General features: G+C 47.7%; 1 long non-coding RNA gene across 1 annotated transcript; it reads right to left on the bottom strand.

The window, feature by feature from the left end:
• Nucleotides 1–2,449: 2,449 nt before the first annotated feature.
• LOC120519016 lies at nt 2,450–3,665 on the bottom strand. The gene is made up of 2 exons (XR_005631362.1): nt 3,500–3,665; nt 2,450–3,018 (listed from the first exon to the last, which is right to left on the bottom strand). It is a non-coding gene; the product is annotated as an uncharacterized LOC120519016 (long non-coding RNA).
• Nucleotides 3,666–11,241: the final 7,576 nt, after the last annotated feature.

The raw sequence follows: 11,241 nt of genomic DNA, 5'->3' as shown, positions 1-11,241 counted from the left end.
TATATTGCAGGGGCCCTTCACATCTATCTATCTATTATATAGTGCCTTTATATCTATCATATAGTGCCTTTCACATCTATCTATCTATTATATAGTGCCTTTATATCTATCATATAGTGCCTTTCACATCTATCTATCATATAGTGCCTTTCCTATCTATTATATAGTGCCTTTCCTATCTATCTATCTATTATATAGTGCATTTCCTATCTATCTATCTATCTATCTATCTCTCTATCTATCATATAGTGCCTTTCACATCTATCTATCTATCTATCTATCTATCATATAGTTCCTTTCACATCTATCTATCTATCTATCTATCATATAGTGCCTTTCGTATCTATCTATCTATTACATAGTGCATTTCCTAATCTATCTATCTATCTATCTATCTATCTATCAGACCAGGATTGAAGGGGGCTGAAGTCTCTCCCCACTGTTTAGAGTACAAGACAGGAACACAATACCTTCATCCCTATTAAATATACAGATGAGCAGTACATTTAACATGTGTGTGAGTATCATGTACAGTCTGAGGGAGCTTTATAACAATGTAATCAATTTCATTCTCTCAGTATTTCAGCCGCTAAGTGCCCCATTTGGAGACATATGCAGTTCCTCTGTTTTTACACCCTCATGTCTGTCTCGGTGTGTATAAACGTAATACAGTATGTAATGGAACTTTGTAATCTCACCAACTCCAGTCTTTTTAGCATAAAACAAGAATTGGCCCTGGATTGGGTGTCAGTCTCACACACACACACACACACACCATCACCATGGAGCCAATTTAGAAATGCAGAGTCCCCATATTTAACAAGCAAATGTTGGGGGATGTGGAAGGAAAAGCAGAGGATCTTCAGGGAACACCAACTCAAACAGCAATGGTCATGAAGATCGAGACTGAGAGGGCACAAATGGCTCGTGACAGAGAGATGACATGCGGGCAGGTTAGGTACCTTGAGCATGGGAAAGGTGTTGTATAAATAACATGCTTTATTATAATTCTCATTCAGGTGAGATATTTGTGGGCCATCAAGTGTGCAGGCGTGTCAGTGACAGAGGACAACATGAATGAGGAAATCAGTGAGCACACGGAAGAGGCCGAGACAAGACAGCAGCCATGCGGAAATCACAGTAGTGCAGGAGCTTTAGGAGTGGCTTACCCTGAGCGAGAAAGAAAGAAAGAAAGAAAAAGTGGAGCTCTATTTCACTTTGTTAGCGTAATCATTGTGAAAGGCACTATATAACATAACAATACTGAAAGTAAAAAGAAAGACAGTTCTAAAATCGCTTTGTAGGAGTAATCAAAAAATGAAAGGCACTGTATAACATGGTGTCACTAAAAAATAGAAAGTGGAGCTCTAAATCACTTTGTAAAAATAATTATTATGAAGGGCACTGTATAAGATGTGGTGGTGGTAAAGGAGCAAAGAAAAAAAGTGGAGGTGTAAATCACTTTATAGAAGTGATCACGATGAAAGGCATTATATAACGTGTTGTGTCACAGAAAGTAAAAAAAAGGTGCGGCTCTAAATCACATTGAAGAAGAACTCAATATAAAACACACCGCGTAAGACGTGGTGTCACTGAACGAAACAGGGCTGGAGGTGTAAATCACTTTGTAGGAGTCATCATGGCAGAGGGCACAGCTTAAGAAGGGTAGGTAGGTGTGTGGCAGCCCTGGCCTCTGAAGGGTTCATGGCTGTGGTCGGCCCCCTGCGCTGCGTCACTGACCACCAGCCCTTCAGCAGCTCATCTCCACCTTAAGCTGATTTGGTCAGAGGTGTGCGGCGTTCGTGGGGAGGCTCAGTGACGTCGGTGTCCTCACACATTTCACTCCTGCGCCGTATTAAAGGAGCTCAGCACAGGGAGTGTAAATGTAAGAAACTTAAAAAATGAAACAGAAACACTTTTACAAAGCTGGACTACACAAAAATAAACCAAACTGAATGCATATGCTTTCTCAGTTTCTGTAAATACTTTATGTGCTGCATATACAGTATAAGTAAGATTATGTGTGTATATATACAGTGTATATATTTTTTATATTATATACATGCAAGTAAGAATTTCATTTTCTTAACAAAGAATTGAAAAAACAAAAGAGCTTCTGACCAAGTCGCTCATTTTCTGGTTGTATTGATGCCTGGCAATGCCCACCCCATCTGTGTTTTGATGTCTGACTGCACACTCGGCTGATCAGGATACCCAGGATGTGGCAGTGCCAGCGTTTGCATGAGTGTGCCCTTTGATGGAGTGGCGCCCCCCGCCCCATTGCCCCTGCTACTGCTTTCCTTATACTTTGGTGACGGGAGATCAAGAGAGCCCCTGAACATTTGAGGCCTCGCTGGTGCAGACGTTTGCTTTGCTTGCTCTTGTTTACTGGCATGAAGAATCACAAACATTTTTCTCGGCTCGGTGACAATCAAAGACGGATAAGCAGTAGGAGATCAGAACATCCGTTTTAATAGTTACAAGAGGCTGCAATGCTCAAGATGAACATGCGCATCATGGCGTGCCCTCCTTGTCCGCTGCTCTGCTTTAATTTGCTTTCACGTGCAGAATTACAATAAATCAGAGACAATACATAAAGATCTATGAAATGCAAACGACAATATGGACGTCATATCCCATTGCACCTCTTCCTACAGTTTTTTTTCTGAGCCCCACACCAGGGTTAGTCTAATGGTGGACCCTTCGGCACCCCTTTGCCCATTTCCTGCTCACTCAGTGGTGATTTCAAAGCAGCACCCTTGAGGTGATCCCGTCGAAAAGCCCATCCTGAGTCGAAGTCCATGGCTAAGTGGCACGTCTCCCACCACATCGGGCAGCTCCGGCTGTCTGTCTCTCTTGCGCTCCGCCATGACGGGTAGCTGTCATCCTGATCAAGTGGTCCTAAACATTTCACAATTTTGGAAAAGAACTGTTGAACTGTCTAGAACCACTGCACCAGAGAGACCATACTGGAGTCCACATGGCACGCCACACCATGCCAGGAGACTTCATGCAACACTAGAAAAAAAAGAAAAGAAAACAGGGAATTGAATGAATATGTGGGGTCCTGAGGACAAAATGAGCAGAAACAGAAAGACGAGGGCTCAGCAGATGGGAGCCTGTAAAGCAGCAGGCAGACACGGCGTCATGTCCGGTCCGGTCTTCCATCTGTCAGAATCGGGTGGTCTGCCCCCTCATTCAGAGACCAGCAGTGTGCGTGAGAGTCTAAAAATCAATCGGTCACCAGGTCTCCGTGTCCAGCAAACAGCAGACTGTGGACATCTGGGTGGGCAGCACACTCAATGTGTGTCACCCAGACCTGAACTCTACACTCAGGCACCTCCTGAGCTCAGCCGGGGCCCGTGATGTGGGCACGGAGCCCAAGGGAAGTCCGAATACTGAAAGCCGTGTCACCCAGCAGGGACAGGCTGGTGCCACTCAGAACTCCTGTCTCCGGTACTCTCCGGTCTCCTGCTGGCTCGCCACGTAAGTCACATACCTCTCACAGAGTCCGGGTCTCCCCTTCCAGCACTACGTCCCTCGTCCGAATGCTCACCCTGGCCGCTCTCAGGTTCTTTATATGCGGCGACCGTGTCGGTAGGCAGAGCAGCTCAGGGCCTAATCAGATAAGGAATGAAGTTCTCGCCTGGTGCGACCAGTTTTTCCAGGCTCGACTCTCTATTCAGGATGGCAGTGAGAAGCAGAGAGATGGAGACGTCAGCAAGCGAAACCAGGCTGGGACTGGAAAAACAGTCAGACAGGTTTGGGTAGGGTGGGCCCAGTAGGGTAAGACAAGCGAGGCTCCGCCCCCTGCCAAGGGTGGCATCCCTGGAGAGGCTCGACAGTGAAGGATGGAATAAAGAGGGGCCACCCGTGTTAGTGCCCTGCTCAGGCCAAAGGGGGCACCACGTGGGTTCTGGTTTGTAGTATGATGGTGGTGGGGTGGGGGGGTCACTCTCAAGGTTATGCTCAGTCCCACTCCCAAGTCCTGACTGTAGCAGGGTGTCAGAGAAGCTGAGCGGTGGCACCGGGTTCACACTTGACAGGCCACCATTTTCAAACGGTTCCCTTTTTTATGTTTAAATTGAATACCTGAGCAGATTCTTACAATCCATCCATTTGTTTATCTAATCTGCTTAACCAGGGCAAGGTCAGAGGGCAGCTGGAGCCATCCCAGCAAGCACCAGGCACATGGCAGGAACAGTCCATCACAGGGTGAACACACACATCTGTATTGCCAGTCCACCCAACCTGCATGTCTTTGGACTGTGAGAGGAAACTGGAGGACCTGAGGGAAACTCGCATGGACACGGGGAGCCCCCCAGACTCTTTGTTGTGAGGCAGCAAAATTCACAACACGCAGCCGTCCCAAACCGGCTCAATTGAGTTTTGGGGTGCAGGAGGGAACGAGCCAGTCCAGCAGGAATCAACCCTGTATGAGGTGCCAGGCCCAAAAATAGCAAAAAAAAAAATTATGAACAGTGCCATGGTTGACTGGCAGCAGTTGGGCATGATAGTTGGCATTATTATTGGGTTGATGGTTTGTATAAAGCAGACACTAATGGGCTCCACGTCAGATGCCTCACCGCCATCCCCACCCTAAACAGATGCCTCATCCAGGAAGAAGCGCCATCCCCACCTGCCTAAACTGTACTGCACCTGACAGACTCAAAGGGGATCCAGGCTCTCTCAAGCAGGGGTCCAAGCGGACCACCCATCCACTTTCTGACCTGCTTGATCCAAAGGTGAGCTGCAGTGGGTGGAGCCTAAGTGAACAGCGTGGAGTTGAAGGCGGGGACAACTGAGAAGGAGGCACCAGTCTAATGAAAGGCCCACTCACAAAATGAAATTAAGGAAGCACCAAACTAGGAGCAGTGCTGGGGTTCAAAGGGCGTTACTGGGGGGTCGATGGTTTGCATGCAGCAGACGCTAACCACATGAGAAACCCCACCTGCTCCTCAACCCGACACCTTTAAGTGCCTGGCGGTCTCAAGCCAGATCTTAGAATGAAAACAGATCATTCATTTATTTAGCCCCCCTTCCATTCTCAGAACTCCTTGATCCAATGCTGAGCCAAAGTGGGTGGAGCCTAAGTGAACAGTAAGGCGGGGACATCTGAGAATGAGGCACCAGCACCTTCATTATTGGCTCAATGGTTTGTATAAAGCTGACGCTCATGGGCTCCACGTCAGACGCCTCACCGCCATCCCCACCCTAAACTGTACTGCACCTGACAGACTCAAAGGGGATCCAAGAAAAGAAACGGACCACCCAGCCACTTTCTGACCTGCTTGATCCAAAGGTGAGCTGCAGTGGGTGGAGCCTAAGTGAACAGCGTGGAGTTGAAGGCGGGGACAACTGAGAAGGAGGCACCAGTGCAGTTATTATTGGGTTAAATGTTTGTATAAAGCAGACGCTAATGGCCTCCTTGTTTGGCGCCTCCCCTCCATCCTAACCCCTAAGGTGGGCTCTCTCAAGCAGGGGGTCCAAGAACAAAAGCAGATCAGGGTCACACCATCCATCCATTTTCAAAGGAGAGCCACAGTAGGCGGAGCCTTCAATTACATTTGAATTTATTTGCATAGCAGATGCTTTAATCCAAAGCGACTGACAAAGAAGGTCAACATAACCGAGTAAACCTCAGCGCGAGGGGACTGTCCAGGAGCAAGTGTGACAGGACACGGTGACACAATTGATCAGCAATTACAAGCGACTATAAAAAACCAAAGAGCCAAGAGCAGTTAGACAGAAGTTCACCACAGTAAAGAGTCTTCAGGTGTTTCTTCAGCACATTGGGGGGGTGTCAGAACATCGTGAGGGGGTGGGCAGCTCGTACCACACTTGAAAAGAATCCGAGTTGAGATTTGACACCATGAGGTCACCAGACGCCATCCATCAGCACACCTGAGTGGTCGAGGGGCGCACTGACTACGCCGTAGGCAAAGCAACAAGGACTTGAACTTCATTTGTGCTGCAACTAGAAGCCAATTCAGCGATCTGAAGAGAGGACCACCTCAGCTGGTGGACCCTCAAGTTAACAGCTTGGGGGAGACCACCCTGACAGGGGGCACCATCCTAATGAAAGGCCTGCCCACCTATAAGGTGGGACACAGAGTAGCACGGCGGGGGGACTGTGAGATGTTATCTTTGGGTCAGTGGTTTGTATAAAGCAGACGCTGATGGGTTCCACATCAGAAGCCTCACGTTCATCCTATCTCCAAGGTGGGCTCTCTCAAGCGGGGGTCCAAGAACAGAAGCAGGGCAGGACCATCCAAGGGAAGCCAACATCAGCAGAGGTCGTCTGCACAGCATGGGGTAAAATGGGGACCACCCTGCATAAAGGGCTAATCTAATGAAAGTCCCACTCACAATGAGAGTCGTGCATAGTAATTATGAGCAGCGTCTTGATTTGGGGGGGTCAGTGGTTCCTGTAAATTCGACTCAGTAATGGGGTCTGCATCAGAAGCCTCACTTCCAACCCTCAATCTTACTGTATGTGACAGCCGCAAAGGGGGGGATCAAAGACCAAACGCAGGTCAGGGTCACACCATCCATCTCCATGTTCTGACCAGAGACAGAGGGGGTGGAACTTACCCAAGCAGAATCGGTCATGTGGCCCAGTCCATCACAGTTAAAATTAGCATAAACCACACCCACTGTCTCTCAAGAATTTTGGCTTCCAGTCCAGCTCCCCATCCACATCACATGTCACATTCACACTCCTCCGTATGGAAGACCCCCAGAAATACGGCCCACACAGTGCTTGTGCAGCTTCAGCCGCTAGATTTGCAGGTGACTCCTTTTCCACCATCTTACCTCTTTTCTGATCTAACTCCTTAAGGGGGACCACTGAAGTAAAAATGATAGAAGGCCCACTTCACTCCTTCGGTTTCCAAATCTGTTGACTCCGGCATGGTGTTGTTGGGGTCGCCAGCCCATGTAAGGTGCCATCAGAATCTCCGGTCGGCCTCACATGCGTGGCTGGTGGGACGAAGTTCATGTAGGCACGGGGAGAACGTGCAAACTCCCTACAGTGGGTGGTCTGGGGTGTAAACCCCCACCACAGTGGCGAGGTAGGTGATGGCACACACACAAAGAATTTCTGCTGCCCCCATTCTACTTGCCCACTTCCCTCAAGGGGGACCCCAGAACCAAAATGCACAAAGCTCCACCCATTTTCTGTGATAAGCTCCACCCACCCAATTCAGTTTTGCTCTAAAGACACACCCACTCCTCTCCTCAAATTAAAATGACAGGCAGCTGCATTTATAATTAGTCACAGGAAGCCACGCCCACTTCAGAGGCGGCCACTCCCCTTAACCTGACCTCTAGCCCCTCACTTTAAACACTTAGCTGGATTTTTACATAGCATCACATCGTTAAACCCACCTAAGCCAATAAGAGGGGCTGCAGCTTTGGATGAAAGGCCACTTGTGCAATGGACCCATTTGGATGTGCCAATTAACTTAAGTGGCACAGCGGTGGGAGTGGCAGGAGACACAGAGAGGACATGCCAACTGCACGTGGACAACCCGGCACAGCAATGCTGGATGTGCCAGTCTGTGGAGCGGCTCGATTTTCAGACCATTCCAAAGAGCCCATCGCCTTCTGTTTATGTGACTGTTGGAAGGCGCTATATAAAGTAAAGACTGCGCCACATGCCCATGTTGGACCTGCACAGAGAGACGGCTGAGGGGTCCCAGTGGAGACGTCAGCTTTCATGCTCCACGAAATCCCAGCATTGAATGGGCTGGCGGAAGGGCACAGCAGACAAGTGAATGGCTAAGCCAAAGTGCCCACCATGGAGTGCTTGGCAGTGGTCTCATGCCAAGTGCTGCCAGCATCAGCAGCAGTCAATGGATGGCTGGACTTTCACTTTTAAGTTTGCTCTTGAACCCTGGCGAGGTGGCACTCCTCCTCCACCAGCCTGGAAAGCACCGAAGTGAACTGGTGAGGGGGCTCCACCTGTAGGCGGACGACCGAGGTCACTGGGCACATTGAAATGAACGGCATTTTGCTTTATAGGGCGTCTTTCTTACTGGGCAAACAAGTCCTCTTCGTTTTATTCAATGCCATTCAAAACAGAGAGACGTTTATATAGCGCCTTGATAATCGGACATACGAGAAAGCCGTTCTTTATATAGTGCCTTTCTTATGGAGCGGACAAGCAGCCCTCGTTTTACACAGTGTGTCTCTAATCGGTCAGAAAAGCAATCCTTTTTATATAGCGCCTTTCTCATCAAACAAAAAGCAAACTTTCTTTTATATAGCGCCTTGATTATTAGACCAACAGGACACTTTCAATTCACACAGCACCTTTCTAATCAAACGGGCAACTTTCATAAAGGTCCTTTATCAACAGACAAAAGGCAAACAAATTTATATAGCACTTTTTATATTAGACATCAGAGCTGCTTTATTATTAGGCAAAAATTACAGCGCTTCAACTAGCAACCTTTATTTTATATAGCGCCTTTCCAATCAGGTGAGAACACCACTGTTTTCTAATCAAACAGGCAGCTTTTATAAAACCCCTTTCTCATCAGACAAAAAGCACACCCTTCTATATAGCGCCTTTCTTATCAAATGAAAATCAAAGTTTCTTTTATATAGCGCCTTGATTATTAGACCAACAGGACACTTTAAATTCACACGGCGCCTTTCTAATCAAACGGGCAACTTTCATAACGGGCCCTTATCATCAGACAAAAGGCAACCAAATCTATATAGTGCCTTTCTAATCAGATAGACAAGCATCTTTTTATTTTGTATGGAGTGTAGTTTCAGACACCAAAGTTTATTTTATAGGACTGTCCCTTTATTATTAGGCAAACATCAGCTTTCATTTTTTACACTGCTTCTAATCAGACAAATGTATAACTTTTATTTTATTTAGTGTCTTCCTAGTCAGTCAAACAAGAGCCATTTCTATAGAGCGCCCTTCTTATCACACAAACTGCAACAGCTTATATGATATAGCGCCTTTCTCAAAAAACAGCCATGCACATTTTCTTTTATGCAGTGCCTTTCTCATCAGACCAAACGCGAACTACTTGTTTCTAATTAAAGAAGCCTCCTTTACTTGATATGGCGCCTTTCTACTCAGTCAGACGAGTAACTGTCATTGTATGTGGGGTCGTTCTTGTCAGACAGCAAAACTGATTTAAATAGAGCGTCTTTATTATGAGGCAAGCATCAGCTTTTATTTCATACAGGGCTTCTCATCAGCCAAATTAGAAACATATTTTATATAGCGCCTTTCTAATCAGACAAACAAGCAACGTTTATTTTATATAGCGCCTTTTTATTGATCTAACCTGCAATTTTTATTTTCGGCAGCTCTTCTAATCGGCCAGACTGCCGCCTTTTACTTTATGTAGCGCCACTCTACACTGAATAGCACCCTCAGGACGGAGAGCTGTCGCACGCACACGTTTAGGGACTGGTCCTGAGAGACCCCGTGAGCCCCAAGCAGGTTTAAAGTCCAGTGGCCACCGGGATGCACCGCCTAATACTGGTCGGCTATTCCGAAGGAGTTGCCCGCTTCTGGTGTGCTAGAAGCCATTGGGCCACTGGGAGAGAAGTGGCGGGGGCCGCCCTCTCCCTCCTGTGTGTTATGGCGCTTTCATCCACGATGCGCTCCTAAAGTCTCTTTAATTGTGAATCCTTTACGGTTGGCGAGTCACAGCCGCGAGGACTGAACTGACATCGCTGTGGTTTGAGGTCCAGCGCCTCGACTACTACGAACTGAGGATGACGGTGATGAAGGGCCGGGTGTTAATTCGGGGTCAGCCGTGAGCTGTCGGGACAGCATGGAGTGCCCGCTACTTCTTGTCTCGTCCAGTCCTTCGGGCACGCGCAATAGGGGAGCGCATGCGCAAAAGTAACAACCCAAGAGCCGCCCGAATCTCCGTCCGCCCTCACTCGGCGGGTTTGACTTTATGCCAGCAGGCGTTGGCCAAGCCGAGCTATTTTTAGCTCCATTGTTTCCTGCCACCCGCCTGCTAGACGATGCTGATGACGGACTAGAGGCTGCCGTGGTCCTAGGGGGCGTTTCGGGGGCTTCTTCTAACATGGGCAGACATTTTAATTTTTTTAACGTCTCCTCTTTATGTCACACAGACATTTATTTTTGTGAAGCGTAGGGAGGGCAAGCTGGCACAAGTGCCGGATGTTGGCATTTCGCTGCTAGTTTGTACAGTTGGCATGACGGGTGGCGTCATAAACTTAGGTGGGGCTGTCATGCCATTGTACGAAAACGTGGCATTATGAACCATCAACATGCTCAACTTAAACGGCAGTGGGGGTGCAGAGGATGTAACTGGGTACGGGTATAAATTGTGCCCCCAGCTAAAATGACAAAATGGCATTACAGCTTGAAGTGCGTTCTACATGTCCGTCAGTCTTAGTGTGTAAAAAGATGGCAAAGAGAAAGACAACAGCCTTGTTGTGCCAATATGTAAATAAAGGGCAGTTGGGGGGTAGAGTGGGCACAATGTCAAAACCGAGTGTGGGCCAAAAATGGCACCCATTGCCAAACTAGGGGAAAAAAGTGCCACAGCAGGTTAAATTGGGCATTGCATGGCCTTCTGTGCCAATGTGGAAAAAGGTGGCATTACAGTTTGAATTGCGTGGCATAGGTCCATTGGCCCCTCATGCGAACATCTAAATGGAGGGGGTTATGGCAGGCTTTCCTTGGCAGTGTGAATACAGAGGGCAGAGTTGGAGAGTAAATGGCACCCATTGCCAAAGTGAAAATATCAAATAACAACATGCCAATAGGCTTCTTGTGCCAATGTGTAAATGAAAGGCTATGTGGGCAGAGGGCATAATAATGAGAACTGGGTGTACAGCAAAAATGGCACTCAATGCAAAAGGTGAAAAAAAAAATGTAATGAAAGTCAATTGTGGGGCCAGCAGGGGGCACATACCCTGTGGTCTGAATGAGGATCGCAATGCCCACTCAATGCTGTAAACATGGCGCCGTCCTTTGAATGAGATGTAAACCGAGGTCCTGACTATCTGTGGTCATAAAAGATCCCTGGGCATCCTTTGTAAAGAGCAGGGTGTATCCTTACTAAATTGCCCACCATGGCCTGGTCATTCTGACCCCCCCTCTCTCACTTGACCACCTAACAGCTCATGTGGGTTGAGCATACTGGCACCAAAATGGCTGCCCTCACATCACCCAGATGGATGCCACCCATTAGTGGTGGTTGAAGTGGCTCCCTACTCGCTGTG

The sequence above is a fragment of the Polypterus senegalus genome, chromosome 18 (assembly GCF_016835505.1).
Source record: "Polypterus senegalus isolate Bchr_013 chromosome 18, ASM1683550v1, whole genome shotgun sequence".
Lineage (NCBI taxonomy): Eukaryota > Metazoa > Chordata > Cladistia > Polypteriformes > Polypteridae > Polypterus > Polypterus senegalus.
The sequence above is the reverse complement of the archived record's forward strand: the minus strand, read 5'-3'. Positions and strand labels throughout refer to the sequence as shown.